This window comes from Coenobita brevimanus, chromosome 95 (genome assembly GCF_032717465.1).
Source record: "Coenobita brevimanus isolate Jiangsu-jjx chromosome 95, ASM3271746v2, whole genome shotgun sequence".
NCBI classification, from domain to species: domain Eukaryota; kingdom Metazoa; phylum Arthropoda; class Malacostraca; order Decapoda; family Coenobitidae; genus Coenobita; species Coenobita brevimanus.
Window position 1 is genome coordinate 33,279,675 of NC_137048.1, and position 21,408 is coordinate 33,301,082.

General features: G+C 39.4%; 1 non-coding gene across 1 annotated transcript; it reads right to left on the reverse strand.

Moving 5' to 3' along the window:
- Nucleotides 1-2,531: 2,531 nt before the first annotated feature.
- Nucleotides 2,532-2,650, reverse strand: LOC145413316 (5S ribosomal RNA). The gene has a single exon (XR_013899715.1). It is a non-coding gene; the product is annotated as a 5S ribosomal RNA (ribosomal RNA).
- Between the last annotated feature and the right edge of the window lie 18,758 nt (nucleotides 2,651-21,408).

The following is a 21,408-nucleotide window of genomic DNA, read 5'->3' on the forward strand; positions in this document are numbered from 1 at the left end:
CCTATTCATTTTTATTATATTCATCTACCTTCTTAGCCTGTCAAGCCTCCAACTTCCAAAAACAATTTAGGAACACATCCTCCTGAAGCAATACCAATGTCTGAAGTATGCTGGACCTTTGGTCTGCCCAGATGGAATTGGTCTGCTGTCTCCATCCCACATGTATCTGTAGTCAGATTAGATCATGAGATTGTCCAACAGCAACCCACACCCTGTCACTTCAGGAAGAGGCTTTCCAATTTTCTCAGCTGCTTCTGATGGGTGGAATACCAAAATGCCTAATGAAAAATTATCTTTATTCCCAAGTTCTAACATCATGGAACCCCTACAGGCCAAGTCTCCACATACAGTAGTGGTAATATTTATAACCTAGTTTGCCAAATCTTTAACAGTGTCAATACTTAGTACAGCGAGATGTTGAGATAATCAGATAATGCCAATACAATTACAGCCAAGTTACATATACAGCCGCTGTAACTGCACATCTTCAGGGCCATGCATTCCATCAAGAAGAGGAACTAAAAAAAAAAAAAATAATAATAATAATAATAATAAAAAAAAATCAAACTCAACAATGTACAAGCAATATGATGAATGTGGTAATACAATACATATTATTAGGTAAAACAGAATGTAGTGAATGTTTTGAGAAAAAATTGCAACGATTAAAAATATAATTATGCTGATACACACACACACATACACACAGGAAAATTAATGGTAAATATACAGCATGTCTTTCAATAAATGGTAAAACTGATACGCATTCAGTGTAACGTATCAGTACAGTATTTACGTGCAACTTTCACTGATTGCAACATGCTAAGTTCATATCACACATCTATTACTGATGCAGTCTTTGCATTTCACTTCTGGCATAACTACAATATATCCTGACATTCTTACAATGGAGAAAACAGAACAAATTGATTAAACTACTGAGCACAAAAAAGTAGTGCAACAGAATTCCAACCATCCTGATAAAATTTTATTTAGAAAGATCATCAGGCACCATTTGTAGCTTTACTTGTATGGTGAATATTTATCAATGAAGATTTCTGTAAATGTTGATTATACAACAGAAGCATACTTAAATATCTGTTAGGCCCATTTTTATAAATATGTACTTTATGTACATAATAAATGCAATACGTGAAAACATAACTGAGTGGCCAGAATTAAAGAAACTCACCAATATAGTAGATTCGTAAGGTTTCAATGAAATTTATCAGGACAGATTAGGTCAAAAGACTGAACAGTAATATGGCAGTACATACATACATACATACATACATACATACACACACACACACATATATACCAGTATTTATATATATATATATATATATATATATATATATAGTAAAACCTCACTAGAACGGACTAATTGGGGCCTAAGCCATTCCGAAAAAAGTGAAACTCCGAAAAAAGCGACATATGGACTTTCCCTGCTATTTTAATACACGAAAAGCATTATAGCCACAATCCTGCTTCATCCCACCAGTTCCTTCTAACTCAGGGCAATATCCCATTTGCCTCTTTTCTCAAATGCCACTATAAATAATTCACTGCATAACACAGTATAATTTTAGTATGGTTTAGACTCGATAAAGGCCATATGCAACACACACAGCAAGATATTTTCATACATGAAAAGTGTCATGGCCACCATCCTGCTTCACTCCACCAGTTCCTTGTAACTCATGGCAATATCCCTTTTGCCTCTTAGCTTTTTTAAGATGCCACAGAGAATAATTTGTTACAGAACACAGTATAATAATTTTGGCAAGGTTTAGACTCAATAAAGGCCATATGTAACACACAAAAGATACTTTCATTCATGAAAGGCATCATGGACACCATCATGATTCACCCCCACCAGTTCCATCTAACTCAAGGCAATATCCCATTTGCCTCTTAACTTTTCTCAAATGCCACTATAAATAATTCATTTCATAAAACAGCAAAAGTTAAGCAAGGCTTGGATACAGTAAAACTCATAATAAAAAAAATATTTTCTTACATAACCATTCCAACTCACTTGGCTCACCCTACTCTACTCCCCCACCTTGCCAAGTGTTTTTCATCATTCAGCACCTGCTGAAAGATCCTTCAGAGCAAATCCTTCAACAGGGCTCTTGTTTGGTGAGTCACAGCTCACAAATGCGAGTATTTTTTCCCTTTGGCAAACAAATTTTACATGCAAGTCGCCTTTTGGCGAGGAAAAAATACATCCACTTCAAAACCCAGTAAACTACAAAATAAGTAAATCTCAGTCACTTAAATGAACAGAAAAGCACGTTGTGATCGATTATTAAGTCTTTCCTTGTCGCCACTGTGAATGTTTAAAACCTCATTATATGATCCTAATCATCACAATGTGTAAATAAATAAATATATATATATATATATTCATCATTCATTCATTGCCAGACGCCATGTATCCCAAACGGGGTGGCCAACGGCTCAGAGCTAATTGTTTTACAGGGAGGGGCACTAATCCTCCACCAACCCCACTTGACACGTAGGGATGCCAACAGCATCTGGTGTTCCCAGGCGGTCACCCATCCAAGTACTAACCAGACCCAACGTTGCTTAACTTCGCTGATCGGACGGGAAGCGGTGTACTCAACGTGGTATGGCTGGTAAAATATTTTGGCTCATAGTCAGTTTGGCTACCAGAAATTTATTTGGCTCGTAAACCTGAAACCTCAGGAGCCAAATGACTCACAACCATCGGCAGTTAGCATGAGCCCTGTTCAAAATAATTACCCATTATCTTCAGGGTCGTTATCAAGGAACAGTGAATTATCCTCCTGATTGTCTTCACTGGAAGAAGATGAATCATGGACAGAAATTTGAGGTGTAGCTTCTACCTTGAGTGCTGTATGGTGTACTTAATTTAAAGCATTTTTCAAATACTGTACTGTTCACTTTATAAACCTTATTTTTTACAATCCCACATACTAAAGATGTTCACTTTGGTTGTATATTTCACTTACCACTCACCACCCTCAAGCAGTGTATCACGGACTTCCGGGGAAATGATGTGGGGGGAAATGATGTGGGTTGACTGAGGCACAGCACAGGGGAACAATAGTGACAACGCCAGCCAGCCACCAACTGACGCATGAACACACACACTGCACGGACAATATGGCCGTCCTGGCCTGAGGTTAGGCAGTCTGGACCACTTCTAGCCTTTTGGGAGTTTTCTCAATGTATAAGAAATAATTCCGGTCAGCTCCTTGACTCCGAAAAAAGCAAATTCCGGACTAATGAAGTCCGTTATAGTGAGGTCGTATTGAATGTATGTATGTATGTATACATATATATATATATATATATTAGTGGTAGATGGTGGCGACCATCATCTACTCACTTGATATATTGCTGCCTACTTCTTCCTTAGTCTTTATCACTCTATTTCTGTGCCTACCCTCCTCTCTTCCTATTTCTCCCATCTTTCCTGTCACTTCTTATTGCTTTTTTTGCCTTTACAGGTGGCTTTACATCGAGTGACAAGCCAAATGGTTTCCTGTCAGCCAAGAAACCATTTACAACGCTGGGTGGTAACCATATAACCAAACCATACATGCTCCCTACGTGTCAGCAAGTGGGTTGGTGGAGGGTTAGTGTCCCTCCCCGTAAAACAAATAACTCAAAGTCAAATGGCCACCTCTTATGAGATTATGGCATCTGGTAATATATATATATATATATATATATATATGTATGTACAGTATATTCAGTATAATACTGTAACAAAAGACGTTCAATTGATGTAAACTCTTACGAGATGGCTTGTGACAATGAGAGCTTTCCGCAGTACAGGATACAAAAATGCAGGCCACAAGGGAATAAGTTGGATGCATAGCAATTACTGAAAGCTTAGCCATCAAGAAATGTGACCCACACAGAAGGCCAGGAATGAAGTAAAAGTGTTTGACATCTTAAGTCCAAAAATAACTTCCATGGATCGTGTGTTTCTTGAAATTAAACTTATCATGCATATCAAACGTTAAAATCAAATTGTATTTTCATACACAGCCATACCGCACTACTATATAATTTGGAGTACATTTCCCAGCTTAGTTTATAAAACTGAATCATACCCTTTCCTGCTCTCAAATGATTTCCTTAATAATAATAAAAAAAATAATAATAATAATAATAATAATAATAAAAAATGATAAAGTGACTTTCTAGTTACTGGTATCTAATCCACAGCAATCCAAAAAAAATGTTCAAAATCACTTTACATAAAAAATACAAAAGGCAGTATACTGTACTGATATTCTAGCTGTTAATAGTAAAACAGAAGATACCACTTAAACAATATACCATAATGTACTATAACTGTACCCTTATTCTTAGAAAACTAAGATTTTTTTTTTTTTTTTTTTTTTTTTTTTAAAAATACATTAAGATTATTAAATACATGGATTTACAGTACAGATTCTCACTATCATACATTACATGAATGATCTCACCAGCATTTTAACTACATTCTCTTATTATCAGTTGTCTTCAAGTAACTTGTTCTCCAAATACTTGCTTCTCCAGGGTTTGATTATTCAGATAGCTAATTGGGTAATTTCACTTCTAGTCTAAGTTAAGTACTAATGTGATAACAGCACTTTACAGTATTTAAAATTTTTATTTATTTATTTATTTATTTTTACCATTAATACCCAATCTGGTAGTTCAGAATTACGGTAAATTAAATTTTCCAACATACAGCACTGTATATCACAAATCCTTCTTTTGGTACTGTTTTACTTATATTCCAAACTTCTTCCCCTCAAAAAGTGTGATATGCATTTACATTTGTAAATATACATGTGCTTATAAAATAACAATGACTTTGGAACAGTGAAACTAAATTAGGAAATCCGCTAGTCCACTACAATACTAATACTCTCTGATCAGCAAAATACTGTAAAATTATACACCACCTATTGTTCTTGCCAAACCATTACATCATTGTTTACCAGCCAAATAAGAAAAGTACAGAGATCTTACTGTACCACATTACCAGTAAAACACTGAGTATTCAAAAGGGTGTGATCTGGTGAACAGAGGCACTATGATGCAACTACACATGATGTCTGATTATCCAGATGCTTTTTAATGAAAACATGATAATCCATGAAGTTCTATTAGGCACCATTTAGTTGTACTTTCTCTCACAAATCCAAACTCTCCAACTATTACATTAATTTTGGTGCACTGTTCCATACTTAGCAAATAAAAATTGGCTATTATTTACCATACACATGTTGTAAATTCAGTAGTCATAAATAATAATAATAATAATAATAATAATAATAATAATAATAATAATAAAAATAAAATACTGCAATACCTAAAAGCAGTCTGATTATCCAAAACTCTTGTGACCATTAAGGCCTCTTGAAATGATGTACTGTATGAGAAATATATGGACACTTGTGAGTTCTAGCATGCCAGTTTCATTAAGAGCTTTCAAGTCTGCCACAGTTCTCGGTCTCTGTGTGAGGGATGTAGACAAGGTGAGGAACATAAGCACTTTTAAGTAACAAGAGAAACTCACTCCTCACATATACTGGTGCACCATAAGAAGGCATTCATCTTGAGCTCCAGGAATATAGTGTGTATGACATGCTAATACAAAAAATAAGTGAGAATGTCAAACAAGAGGATCCTGGCATTCTCATACATGGCCTGGCCAGTTATATAAAGTACATTCATTCATCATTTAATCAGCACAGCAATCTTTCTCTCTCTCTCTCTCTCTCTCGTATAGATACACAAAAGCATTGGAAGATATAAGAACACAGCTGCATCATGTTGTGGAGCTGGCTGTGTGAAGGGAAGCCTGATGACTGAAGGGAGGGTAAACAAATGACTGCCATCAGCATAATATACCCTGGCTCCTCCCTCTTCTACTGCAGTAGAAAATTGATTATCCAGACACATGATTAGCCAGGTACCTGTTTCAAGGCAGCAGGTAAATGGACAGGCCTCTAAATAATTTATTCATATAGTGTACTGATTACACATCTGTGAAGCTGGTATTAATTTTCAGCTTATACTGTAAATCCTTTTCATGTTCAATATTTTTTAATTACCAAAGAGACCAATTACTTTACTACAATGCATTGTGCATTATATATATATATATATATATATATATATATATATATATATATATATATATATGCTAGTCCTCCAAACCAGATTTCATGTGATTCATAAGGTTAAGAAACTGTTGTGTGGATAACCCAAGTTCTACTGTATATTCTGGGTGTACATGGCTCCCCACCCTCCTAATGTTGAAAATACTGACATGCTAACTACAGCTACAATCTGAAGCAGTAAGCCTCTGTGAAATAACTTGGGTCTATACTTGAAATAACTAGGAATATAATCACAAACATCACAAATATCACAAATGAAAGGATAGGTTATACAGTACTACAATGCCATAGGTTTCTCCTTACTGTAATATGCCATTCTTCTTCTTATATTAAAAGATTTCTGGTAAAAAACATGTCTATCCTAGTGATCTCTGTACAGAACTTAAACCTTCCCTCTAATTAATATAATATGTATACAGTACTTTGGAACTCTCAAGACTTCATTAATTACTACTACTGTTATCACACATGTGACTTAGATTAATATCGCCTCAACACTGCCTTTCACCAAGTTACACAGGCAGTAATCACCACCTCTTCATTTCCTAAATTTTCATACACAGACCTCAAGAATTTTTTTTTACCTTCCTTAAGCTTAACTGTTCTGGGTCTATGGCAAATAATAATCTTGATACAGTCATCCCTCTAGGACTTGAGCTCTCTTTCACTGCAATAATTATCACAAAATTCACTCCTTAATCATGTCTTATGGCTTATAATTTGGGTGTGTATGTATATAATGACTGTAGCTAATAAGTACATGCTTAAAGAGGCAATGCGACCTCAAATTAAACATAGTGAAGGCATGATTAAAGTAAAATAGAAAGCAACACTGGCTGCTGTCAGAAAACATCAATCTTGGCCTAATTATAAAAAACTGTACTAATATTACAGCTGCTGCATACTGCCATTCCCATAACCAATCTGTGATGAAGTAAGCTTGTAAAACTTAGATATAATATTTCTTCTCCATTGCTTACTAGACAACTAGGAAAGTGTTCTACAGAAAGCTGCTTTCAGACAGAAGTGTAAGTTTTTTGCACTTGGGTTATACAGGAATACTTTTGAGATGGGACTACAGTAAAGGGAGTTTACAGATGAAAACAGAGGAGTAACATCCACAACTGTAGTAAACAAAACACAACAGGACCCTTTTGCAAAAGGTATATTTTCTCCATCCTAACTTCTTCACAATTCAATTACATGTCATCATCATCACCCTAAGCCTTTTCTCACCAACCAATGGATGAGATAGGGTCCAAGAAAAAGAAAGAAAAAGCATTCAAGAGGGGGAAAACTATCTATAATATGCCCAGTGAAATAAACCAATAAAAAATGGTGATAGCCCCATGTGATTATGAATCAGAGTATGAAACTAAACATAATGAGTCAAAGAATGTTAAGAAACTAAACATACTAAGGGTCAAAGAAATTAAGTTAGAAATAGTAACACCAACCACCTGTCACAACAAAATACTAACGAATCTTAAAACAACATGCAATATTCAGACATGTTTTACTGTTTCATCCATCTACCAATCCAGAGATTAACCTCATCCCTGCAGAGACATACAGGTATTTTATATATTATTCTTGCTCTCTTCAAAATGATTTAACTAAGCTTAAATTAGACTTACTGAACTGGAGAGGTTAATATACCCTCCATAAACATCTATAATGAGACAAGTCATTCTGAAGCTAATTACTGTACAATCGCTTGGTGAGAGTATGATTAAAATTAATCAAACTGAAGGTATTACATAGAAGGGTCTTATTGTACATGATGCCTCTGATGACTAGGATTGCCTTAGAGTTAATTCACCTTGATGTGACAGGTTTTCATTATTTTACAGCCTATTTCTCGTAGTGCAGTGATAAAATAAGACAAAACTATGGCTGTACATTTTTTCCACAGCACTTCTTTGTGACTTGCCTCAACTTTGGGTGTAATTTCTGGCTTCAGCTTAACATTCCCAGCAGAGAAATGGTATTTAGGCCAAGGTAAAACAAAAACAGGACACAAATCTCATATCTCTGTGAACAGAGATTCTATCAACCCATGTTTTACAGCTCTTCTTATTAAGCCATGTTACATGACATGTACATACTACAGGATGTCCTCATTATGCAATGTATGTATTCCACAGTCACAAAGCTTTTTCCAAACAACTACTACTGCAATGGAGGAAAGTAGGCAAATTAGTGTTTGAGATAGCTTTGGAACTCTCACTGTGTGTGTGTGTGTGTGTGTGTGTGTGTGTGTGTGTGTGTGTGTAATTCACCAGGTCGGTCAGGATCACTTGATGGTCGTGATCATCAGCTTTTACCCTCCCGGAAGGGAGCTGAGAGCTCATATACTCCAATCTAAGGGCAAGGCTGTGACCTGCACACACGCACACACCCGTCCCCTTGCTCGAAGGGGACAGTAACCACCCACTTCGTCAGTGAAACTTTTTCGCAACCTGAGCGAGGCGCGAACTACCGTCCACCAGTTGGAAAGCGAGAGCGTTACCACTGCACCAGCGAGCGGTGTGTGTGTGTGTGTGTGTGTGTGTGTGTGTGTGTGTGTGTGTGTGTGTGTGTGTGTGTGTGTGTGTGTGTGGTGTGTGCGTGTGTGTGTGCGTGTGTGTGTGCGTGGTGTGTGTGTGTGTGTGTGTGTGTGTGCACGGGCATGGACTTTACAGCAGAAAACCATAAAAAATAACATATAAAGAGGAGTTCCTTGAGCTCTCAAACTCTCTCTTTCTTTTGAAGTCCTCTACCTTCATACACTGATATACTGTACTACTTCGCTAATTCTTCACTTAAAATCTTCACTATACATGAGAAGCATCTTGTCATACCATTCCATGCAACAGTTTTAAAAGTGGAAGATGCAGTTAATGTGTTCTATAATGTCTGTGGACCAAAAATACAACATGGTACAGGGAACTCTGTTAAGTTTTGGAGGGTTATTATCTGTAATTAAATCAGGTAATCCTTGAGAAGACATAGGATCATCTTTTAAATATTAAAAAATAAATAAAATAACCTATCTTTGAACCAATTCAGTGACTTAACGAAGGTACATGAGTACCATTTCAAGTATGAAGAGGAACCATCAATAAACAAGGAACACATAATTACACAAGGGACAGGTTAGGTTTGGTTAGGTTAGGTTCAGATAAATAAGGTTGGGTTATCTTACAAAAATTTAGGCTAGGTTTGAACAAACAGGTAGTGATATGGGTAATTTCCTTTAAAAGTGGTATTCTAAGATGGCATCTGTCTGCCCTTGTGCAACAAAAGATGGATATGGTGGTGCGGGTGTGGTGGTTTGGGAGAAGTGGGTGGGATATGTCATGAATGTTATAAGAGTAATTGATAGAATAATAGTAGTGAAAATTTTGTTCCATGGGAAAATGGTTGCATTTATATTGGCGTATGATGCACAGGCTGGCTTTGATGAGCTAGAGAAGGATAGATTTTAGGATGACTTAATACATGTATTAAGTGCTATGGGGGATGATGAGATCGCAGTTCTGGGACGGGACTTAAATGGTCGTGTAGGTGAAACAGCTCAAGGATATGAAGGAGTACATGGGATATATACAGATGGTACACAAAATGAGGAAGGGGAAAGGATACTTGAGTTTAGGGAGGTAATGAACATTATTGTGTGCAACACACATTTTAGGAAGAGAGAGAACAGGTTGATTACATACGAGTCAGGGGGAAATAGCAGCCAGATAGACTATTTCCTGGTCAGGAGGGATGATAGGAGGTTAGTGAGGGATGTTAAAGTTATAGGGAGTCAGGAAAGTGTGCAGCAACACAAGTTATTAATATGTGACATGGTGCTTAACGAGCGGGTGATGAAAAAAAGAGGACCTATGCACCTAGGAGGAAAATATGGAAGCTGAAAAACCAAGCAATAAGGGATGCTTTCTACAGGGAGATGAAGAGAATGGAGGCTGAACAGGGAGACGACAGAAGTGTTAATGAACAGTACAGAGCCCTCAACAGCAATTTCTTGAGAGTTACTGATTCAGTATATGGATGGACAAGAGGCCCACGAAGATATAAAGTAACTTGGTGGTGGGATGGGGGTGTAGAAGCTGCAGTTATGGACAAAAGGCTTTTCCGGGAATGGAAGATGGGTGGTAACTGAGAGGATACTTGGCTGCCAAGTGCAGGCCTAAAAAAGAGGTTTACAGGGCGAAATCTGAGTCGCAAAGACTTTCACCTGATAACCTAAATTGTGTGGAAAGGAAGACTATGATATTTAAGGTGGCAAATCAGACGAAGATGGAGAATAGGGATATCATAGGTGCGCAGTGTGTGAAGAATGAAGAAGGAAGGTTAGTGGTGAACAGTGGGGATATCAAAGATGCATGGAGAGAGCATTACAGGCAGTTGATGAATGAGGAGTTTGACTGGGACAGGGAAAGTTTGAAGCCTGCAGATCTAGTGTTTGGCCTTTGGCCTTTGATACTGCTACTGTCAGCAGGGCAATAGGCAGGATGCAGGTGGGGAAGGCAGCAGGTGTGTCTGGGTTGACTGCCGAAATGTTGAAAGCCTCAAGAGATACAAGAGTGAGGTTAATCACTGACCTGATACATACAATTATGTATGAGTGTTGTCCCAGATTATTGGCTGAAGTGTGTAATTATAAATGTGTACAAGGGGAAGGGTGATGCCCTGGAAAGAGGAAATTATAAAGGCATAAAACTTTTAGACCAGATAATGAAGGTAATGGAGAGTGTTCCAGAAGGTGTGATTAGAGAAAGAGTGAATACTGATGAGATGCAGCTTGGGATTATGCCAGGCAAAGGGACCACTGATGCCAAATTCATTGTTCAACATCTTCAGGAAAAATATGTAGGAGAGAAATGGGAACTGTCCTTTGTTTTAACTGATCTGAAGAAGGCCTTTGACAGTCCCTAGAGAAGAGATAAAGTGGGCAGTGAGAAAGCTTGGGATCAAGGAGTGGCTGGTTAGGGTGATTATGGCCATGTATGAGGGTGCTCACACCCAGTAAGGGTGAACAGAGATTTGAGTGATGAGTTTTCCATGAACGTTGGTGTGCATGAGGGGTCAGTTTTGTGCCTCTTGTTGGTTATCATGGTACTTGAAGCCCTCTCATGTGACTTCAGAGATGGACCCCTGTGGGAGATGTTGTATGATGATGACTTGGTGCTGACTGTAGAGAATGAAGGGAGGTGGAGGAAAGATTTAAGAAGTGGAGAGATGGGTATGGGGCACAAGGGCTTAAGAGTAAATGCAGGTAAAACAAAAGTGATGGTATCTAGGGCTGATGACAGTACAGTCAAAGAAGAGGGAGACTGGCCATGTGCGATTTGCCACAAGGGTGTGGGAAGTAATTCCATCTTGTGCAGTGTCTGTGATAAGTGGATGCAGAATAGATGTAATGGTATTAGAGGTAGACTGTGAAATAATAATGATGTCATGTGTGCGGTGTGTCGGGGAAAGCAGGTGGAGATTGTCAGGCGTGGACGGACTGAACTTGCTGGTGAGTCTCTTGAATGTGTGGAAGAGTTTTTTTTATTTGGGAGACATGTTATGTGCTTGAGATGGGGCTGGAACTAGGCTAGAGTGAGAAGTGGTTGGAAGAGTATTGCCTCTCCTGACATTGAGAGGGCTCTCCCTCCAAGTTGAGGATCTTTGTATGCAGCATGTGTTAGGGGTGTAATGCTGTATGGTAGCAAGACCTGGGCAGTAGAGGATATTCACAGGCTCAAACGTACAGAAATGACAGTGATAAGGTTGATGTGCAGTATGTCTGTCCCTCAGTGCGAGGCCTGGGGGAACTAGGTTTACGATGGAAGAATCGAGGGGTAGGTTGGGACTGGAGTGGATTGGTGTTGTGATGAGGAGAGGTAGATTGAGATGGTCTGCCCACGTGGAGAGGATGGGGATGATAATTGGGTGAAGAAAGTGAGAAATGTTAATGTTGGGGGTAGGGCTGTGAGAGGTAGACTGAAAAAGACATGGGACAAAGTTACTGAGTGTGGCCTCAGGGATAAGGTACAGAATAGGGAACCTGCCACAGATCGAGCAGAATGGAAAGCTGCCACTAGGTGACCAAGGCCGATGCATGCAAGTATGTTACATTAAAAAACGCAACAAAACAAAACGAATGTTCTAAGATGGCGTCCATCTGCCCTCGTGCACCAAAGGATGGTGTTTGTCTGTAAACAAACACTGTATTTTTAAATGCTTGTCAACACTTTTCTATCTATCTATCTACTGTCAGACGCCTTAATCCCATAAGGGGTGGCCACAAACAAATCGCCTCCATGTCGCCCTGTACCCTGCAATTTCATTGCCCTGCTCCCAGCTCACACCCCCCTCTCTCATATACCTCTCCACTTCATCCCTCCATCTCAACCTTGGCCTCCCCCTCCCTCTCCCCCCCTCCACCTCGCTCACATACACTCTCCTCATCAGTCTCTCACACTCCATCCTCTCCACATGGCCAAACCACTTCAGTGTGTTTCTCCTAAAACCTCCTACCACATCCCATCCACACCTCAATGCTCCTTCACTTCCTCATTTGTCAGTCTGTCTCTCCATGTGACTCCACATGCTCATTTCAGATAACTAATTTCCACTGCTCTCACTCTTGACTTATGTCCCTCCAACAAGGTCCAAGCTTCACTTCCATATGTTAGAGTTGGTATCACAAAACAGTTCTGTCATGTAGTACCTTTTTCACTTCCATGCTCATTTCCCTGTTTCTTATCACTGCTTTCAAGGAACCAGCAACCTTTCTTCCTTGCTGTACCCTTTCAAGCACTTCACCCTCTAAACTTTCATCCTTACCCATCACACTACCCAAGTGCTTAAATGCACTCACATTTTCTGTTTCCTCCTCATCAACCTGTCTATACGTTCACTGACTTCACTTCTCTCGAAGACCATAACTTTACTCTTCCCTACATTCACCTTTAGATTACGTTTCTTACACACTTTCCCAAACTCATCCACCAAGTCTTGCAGCTTTTTCACTTCCATGCTCATTTCCCTGTTTCTTATCACTGCTTTCAAGGAACCAGCAACCTTTCTTCCTTGCTGTACCCTTTCAAGCACTTCACCCTCTAAACTTTCATCCTTACCCATCACACTACCCAAGTGCTTAAATGCACTCACATTTTCTGTTTCCTCCTCATCAACCTGTTTATACATTCACTGACTTCACTTCTCTCGAAGACCATAACTTTACTCTTCCCTACATTCACCTTTAGATTCCGTTTCTTACACACTTTCCCAAACTCATCCACCAAGTCTTGCAGCTCCCTTTCATCTTCACTTAACAACACAAATTCATCTGCAAACAACAGTACTGGGAGTTTCCAAACACAGCCCTCTCTCACTAGGTCTGCTTCAACATCCACTGTCCTACCTTGTATCTCTTTTATAACCCCATCCGTATACAGATTGAACAACCATGGAGACATGACACAGCCTTGTTTCAATCCAACCTTCAAACAGAAAAATTCACGCAGTTCACTATCCACACGCACTGCAGCCTTAGCACCCACATACATACTCTTCACGGCCTTCAACAACTTCCCATCTACTCCATATATTCTTAATACTTTCCACAGTCCTTGTCTATCCACCCCGTCATATGCTTTCTCCAAATCCATGAAGGCCAGATATAACTTCTTTCCCTTCTCTAGAAACTTTTCCACTAAAGATCTAAGAATGAATATCTGATCTAAACAACTTCTTCCCGTCCTAAAACCTCCCTGTTCTTCTCTGACTGATTCCTCTGTTATTTCCCTAACTGTCAGTAAGTATCCTACCATATACTTTTCCTATTACACTAAGATGACAAATGCCCCTATGTCTACCACACCCTTTTTTTTTTCCCTTTTTCCTTTGTACAGGGGAATAATTATACCTGATTTCCAATCCTCTGGGACTCTACCTTCCTCGCAGGCCAATCTGCACATCTTCAACAACCATTCTACTACTATCTCTCCCCCATGCTGCAGCATTTCACCACACACTCCATCAATTCCTGGGGCTTTCCCAATTAAATTTTAACTTTCTTCATTGCTTCCACAACTTCCATCATACTGATTTCTTCCTCTCTTCTCACATCCCTCCTTCTCCCAGCCATTCCCCTGCCACTTATACTCGCATTACATTCATTCTTAATGTTCAACAATTCCTTAAAGTGTTCTCTCCATCTGCTCACTTTTTCTCCCTTCTCCATTAGTAATCTACCATTTTTATCTTTCACTCCCCAACGAACTTCTTTGGCACCTTGTCTAACTCTCTTTACCTAATTCTGGAACATTTTCTTACATTCCCTTCACTTTACACTTAAATTCCTTCCAAATTCCTCCTCCACTCTCTTCTTACTCTCTTACTAATCTTTTCACCTCTCTCTTCCTCTCTATATACAACTCCCTCTTCCGTTTCTCAACTTCCAAGCCCCTGTTTCTCATCCGCTCACTATATGCTTTCTTCTTTTGTGCCACAGCCTCTCTCACCTCTTCATTCCACCATGCTGTTCCCTGCACCCTCTTTCATCTTCTCTACATCCCACACACCACCTCACATGCTGCAGAGATTCCTTCTGTGAATATCCTGCACACACCTTCCACGTCCCCCATCTGCTCCAATCCATATTTACCCAATCGGTCCTCCACTTCCCCCTGGACACTTTTCAAAGAAATAAAACCACAAAAACTTGAAAACACAGTAAAAAAATATTTAAAGAAGCCCATGAAGAGCTCAGGCAAGAAAAAAACAAAAGAAAACTTTAAAATAAGGTGGTTCTATGTCTCCTTACGGATTACTATATCTTAAATAATTTTAAAATTAAACTTAATTTGAGATAAAAGGTATTGCACGATTATTTTTTCCCCTTAGTACCACTGCCAAAATTTCATTGCATGCTTCATTCATCACCTAACTGTAAAAATTAGTTTTAGTGGACTGAAGAGGTTTGTACGTGTGTCCAATTTCTCTGTACATGACCAATATGCACCTAAATGTGCTTCCATCCACCAACTGTCATTTCCATCCGTTCATTCAGAAGACCTTTTGAAAGGATTGGTATGTTCCAATGGAGCTGTTCATAATAAAAAGATAAATTTGTATGGGCCCTAGTCCTAAAAAAAAAATAATAATGAAAATAAATAAATAATAATAATAAAAATAAAGCAACGTTGGGTCTGGTTAGTACTTGGATGGGTGACCGCCTGGGAACACCAGATGCTGTTGGCATCCCTACGTCAAGTGGGGTTGGTGGAGGATTAGTGCCCCTCCCTGTAAAACAATGAACTCTAAGCCCTTGGCCACCCCGTTTGGGATACATGGCGTCTGGCAATGAGTGAATGAATGAATGAAAAATAAACCAATAAATAAAACTTTGGCTGGGCAGTAATGGTACTGTATTCTGACTCCTTCAATCTCTAAGCATTTCATCAATCCAGCCTGACATTCAAAAAAACAATGTGGTATCCTGATATGCCCAGTGCATACATTTATGAGTATGACCATCTTTTATAACTGTATATTCTGGTAAAGTCCAGAGCGTACCAGTACTTGCTACAGACACTAGTACAGCACAAACTCAATGAGCTCATTCAGCACAGTAAGTTTCTTCTTCTTCTATTCTGACTACCACCATATGATTATTTTCAGCTTATGAGACATTCATACTGAAAGTCTTTGAAAGCAGCTCCACAACTCCTTCACTATGAAGATGTGTTTTTCCAGCTACTGTCAAACATGTATTCAAGATAAGAGAAACCTCTCGATATTAAAGGGTTTGAGTAAATAGTTACCAGTCTCAATAATCTTGTGGTGTAACAGGTCTGTGGTCCAAGCTGTGCTGCACATCCAATGTCCATGCCTCTGCTAAGCTCATGGTCACAGCACAGTAATAAAGGTAATATCAATACTGAACCTGATGCAGACTAATAGTGTTGTTTACAGTGTTCTTTGACCATACCTTGGTTCATTCCAAATCTAAATTACATTCAAGCTAAAAGCTCGCATCTTCTGCACTTACCCTTAATATTACCTCACTCCATCACAAGTAATTACACTCCATTCTAAACTGAATTATAATTAGAGAGAATGGAGTTAGGGTGAGGGGGTAGGGGCAGGTGTGGAAGAGTTAGAGATGTAACTGAGCATAATTCCAGTTTGAGTGGATTATACAGGTCTGCATTTAAACACACAAGCAACTTCACCTCTATCAGCATCAGTACAGGTACAGTAGTAACTCAACACAAACAAATGACAAAACAAAAATGTAACTTACACTAGCATATTTACACTTACACTACTCTACACTCACCACTTCAAGCTAACAGTGCATGAGTTGTCCATAAATCCATTGACAGAGAGGCACCAAATAAGACAATGAGAGGCACAACTTTTCCTTCCCAACTTATCAAGCATTATCATTATTTCACAACTACATGTACACATATATAGTACAGCAGTTATAGGCTCAACAACCACATGCTTGCTTAAACCCTTGAATCAGGTGACACTATTTATTTTTCCTACTGCCAGACAATTTTATTCAGTTTATGAGAGAACTCAAAATGGTGGGACTAGCTATATCATTTGCTTATCCCTTAACTACTTAAAATCCCCCATAAGTTTAATGTAACTGGTGGTAGTAGGAATAAAATTAAAAGATGCTATCATATTGAAGGGATTACCCAGAAACTCATAACTTAAATGAGCCATCAGAACATTTATCTGTATATTGCTTGTAGTGGGTAATCAAAATTTTCTATATTTTATTGTTTTGAGCTAAAACTTTAGTCTAAATGAATATATTTTATAAACAATCTTTAAATCAAAACTTGTACCAAATGTCCATATAATTTGGTATAACAGCATTTCTTTTATTGCATTTTTTTTTTCTTTTTTTGCTAGCCTGCCCTTAAAGATTCAGTCTCCCTCCTCATAAAACTAACCGAGTTAAACAGCCATCCCTTACGGGATTATGGTACCTGGAAACTGATAGATAGATATTGTTCTGAGAGTTGTTTCCAGACAACTGAGGAGCCAACATTAAAATTTATGTATTTTATACCCATATCTATCATTTATAAAGGTTCCAACATGCTTGCATGTGTCAGCAAACCATATACATTAATCAAGATTAGAGAGAACTGAACTAAATCCAATTCTGTCCTGGTATTTTATGATCCTTAATGTTACAATATTCCAAAAAGCTGTGGCACTCACGATCCACTCACTCGATGCAGTGCTGCTCTCAGGTGTCGGCCCTTTCCTCTCCTCCCTCCTTTCCTTCCTTCCTTTTCTTTCTTAACTTCATTCTTTCCTCGTCCTTCTGCCTAAAGGTGACTTTACACTTCCTCTTTTGTCTTTCCTTCCTACATTCTTTCCTGTTCCATCTGCCTATGGGTGACTACACTGAGTGACAAGCCGAATGGTTTCCTGGTGAACAGGAAACCATTTACTAAGCTGGGTGGTAACCAAATAACCAAATCATTGCACCTGGTGGTTTAGTGAGTAATTGGAGTGCTCCAAACGGACTGAGCCGGTAAAGGTTTATATCCAAGGAGTGGTTGGGGCTATTGCCACTCAGGGATGAGTGAGGGTGGTCACTCTCATCTAAAATGTCTGGATCAACTTGCCTAGCCCAGGCTTCCTACACTCCTCATGGGGCAATGAAGGATTGGATGATGGATGAATGAATGGATTCCAAAAAGCAATGCAATTATCAACTAAATGCTCCTACTCTGAAGTCACAGTCACAAAAAGTGAACCTTACCAAAAAACAATAAATGAAGGATTATAGCAGTGAAGATACTGTTTGGTAAACTCACAATTTCAGTTATATTGGTGTATGTATCACAGGCTGACTTGGGGAAAAAAAAAAAAAAAAAAAAATCTAGGATGGCTTGATATGTATGGCTGGTGGTATGTGGGATTATGAGACTGTTTTGGATGGGGAATTAAATGGTCATGTGGACAATACAGCTCAAGGATATGAGAGTAAATGGGGGATGTGCATATGGTACGAGGAATGCAGAAGGGAAAAGGATATCTGAATTTGGGGAAGCACTGAACATGATTATCTGCAATATGCATATTAGGAAAGAGAGTATGCTGATTATTACATATGAGTCTGGGGATAATAGTGGCCTGATTGACTACTTCCAGGGCAGGAATGCTGATAGGAGACTGGTGAAGGATGTTAAAGTTATTGGGAGCAAAAAGTGCATGCAGCAATACAAATTACCAATATGTGAGATGAAGACGAGGGAGCAGGTGGCGAAGAAGAGGACTTAAACACCAGAAGGAAAATATGTAAGTTGAAGAACCAAGCAGCAAGGGATGCCATCTATATAGCAAGATAAGTAGAGTCATGGCTGAATGGGGAGCTGCTTACAGAAGTGTTAATGAACAGTATAGAGCTCTCAAGAACATTTTCTGAGAGTTACTGATTCAATTTGTGGTTGGACAAAGGACTCTCCATGACACAAGGTAACACAGTAGTGGGGTGAGGGTGCAGATGCCACAGTTGAAGTGAAAAGAAGACTTTTCTGGGGACAGAAAACAAGTGGTACCAGAAAGGAATACTTGGCTGTCAAGTGTGGGGCTAGAAAGGAAGTATACAGAGCAATATCTGAGTCTCTGAGACTTTTACTGGATACCCTACGTAGTGCTGAAAGTAGTAATACGGTATTTAAGGTGGAAAATCAGATGAACATGGAAAACAGGGATATCATAGGTGACCAGTGTGTGAAGAATGATGAGTGAAAGGAAGTGGTCGAGAGTGAGGATAATAAAGATACTGTACCTAGTAACAGCAATACAACCAGTGGCTGAATGAGGAGATTAACTGGAAAAGGGAAGGTTTGGAGTCAGCAGATCCAGTGTTTGGCCTTGACCTTTGATTGATGATGTTACTGTGCACGGGGCAATAGGGAGGATACAGTGGGGGAAGGCAGCAGGTGTGTCTGAGCTGACTGCTGAAATATTGAAGGCCTCAGGATATATAGGAGTGGGTTTAGTTCCTGATCTGATAAATCTGATTATATATAAGAGTGAACTGTCCTGGGTGGCTGCCTGAAGGGTGTGATTGTGAATATGTATACCAGGTCGGGTAATGCCCTGGAATAAGGAAATTATAGAGGCATAAAACTTTTGGACCAGATAATGAAGGTAATGGAGACTCAGCCCTAGAAGGTACGACATAAGAATTCTTATGAAATGCAGTTTGGGTTTTTCCAAGCAAGGAGACTACTGATGCCATTTCCATTGTCCAAACATGAAAAATATATAGGGAAGGGAGCTGTACTTTGTTTCTGTTGATTTGATGAAAGCCTTTGACTATGTCCCTAGGGCAGGGGTGGGGACCCTTTCTCCTATTAAGGGCCATTAGGATATTTTTAACATCATTCGTGGACCATACAAAATTATCAACTTAAAATCAACTGTAGCCCAGTAAATAATACATACATACATACATAACACACACACACACACACACACACACAATATATATATCCATCCGTCATCCAATCCTACATTGCCCCAAGAGGAGAGTAGGAGCCCGGGGCTAGGCAGTTGGTCTCGACATTTAAGATGAGAGTGACCAGCCTCACTCATCCCTGAGTGGCATTACATGAGCAACCAACCCCAACCACCCCTTGGATATAAACCTTCACCGGCTCAATCCGACTGGAGCACAATAATTACCCCCTAAACCACCAGGTGCCAAAATTTGGTTATATGGTGTGTGTATATATATATATATACATATATATATATATATATATATATATATATATATATATATATATATTCGTTCGTGAGTTTATGAAATTGCATTTATGAATTGCCTCACGGGCCTGATCAAATGGTCTTGCAGGCCTTACAGGGTCTGGAGGCCGGATGTTCCCCATCCCTGCCCTAGGGAGATGATGATGAGGGCGAAGTGAAATCCTGGGATCAAGGAGTGACTGGTTAGAGTGGTTATGTCTATTTATGTAGGTGCTTGCACCCAGGTGACAGTAAACATAGATCTGAGTCAAGTTTTCCATGAATGTTGGTAAGCATTAGGGGACAGTCTTGAGTCCCTTATTGCATGTCATGGTGCATAAAGCTCTCCCACATGACTTCAGTAACATACTCCCATGGAAGACGTTGTATGATGATGACTTGGTGCTGACTGCAGAGAATGAAAGGGAGATGGAGGAAAGATTTAGGAAATGGGGAGATGGAATGGGGTACATGGGTAGGAGAGTAAATGTGAATAAAACAAAAGTGATAATATCTGGGAGCACTGGCAGTACTGTCCAAGCAGAGGGAGTGTAGCATGTACAGTTTGCCACAAAGGTGTAGGAAGTAACTCCATCCTATAGAGTGTTTGTGATAAGTGGGAGCACAAGAGATGTAGAGGTATTAGAAGTTGATTGTGAAATAATGCTGATTTCATGTGTGCAATGTGTCCAGGTGAGTACAGTATGTAGAGATTGTCAAGCATGAACAAGTTAATATTGGTGGAGAGTCTCTGAGTGTGTAGAGAAGTTGTGTTATTTGGGGGACATGTAGGTGGGGTTGGAGCTAGCTCTGTGGCTAGGGTGAGGGATGGATGAAGTTCAGGCAGCTGTTGCCTCTGCTAACATTTATAGGGCCATCCCTCCATGCTAAGGGATTCTTATATGCGGCAAGCATTATCGGTGTACTTTAATGCTGCATGGTAATAAGACCTGAGCAGTAAAGAAAGAGGATATTCACAGACTCCAATGTACAGAAAGGACAACAGTTATGTCCTTGAATATGAGACCTGGGGGAGGGGGCTAGGACTGTGACTGAAGTCAACAGGAAGGATGGAATTGAAATGTTGTGGTGTTGTGATAAGGAGGGGTACATTGAGAAGGTGTGAGGATGGTGAGAGAATGGAAGACGACGCTTGGGTGCGGAAGGTGAGAAATGTGAAAGTCAAGGGCAGGGTTGTGAGGTGGGGTGAGGATGGGGGGGAAAGACATGGGACCAGATTAAAGAAAGAGACCTCAGGGATAAGGGACTGAATAAGTAGGCTGCCAGAGACTAAGCAGCATGGACAGCCAGTCTGGTGACCAAAGCTGATCCATGGAAGCATATTGGAGCCTTTACAAACGATAGTGGAAAAAAAAATAAAAAATAAAAAATAAGAAGGAATCTGTGTCATACAATGAGGATTTTGCTCTGATGTCACTGAACC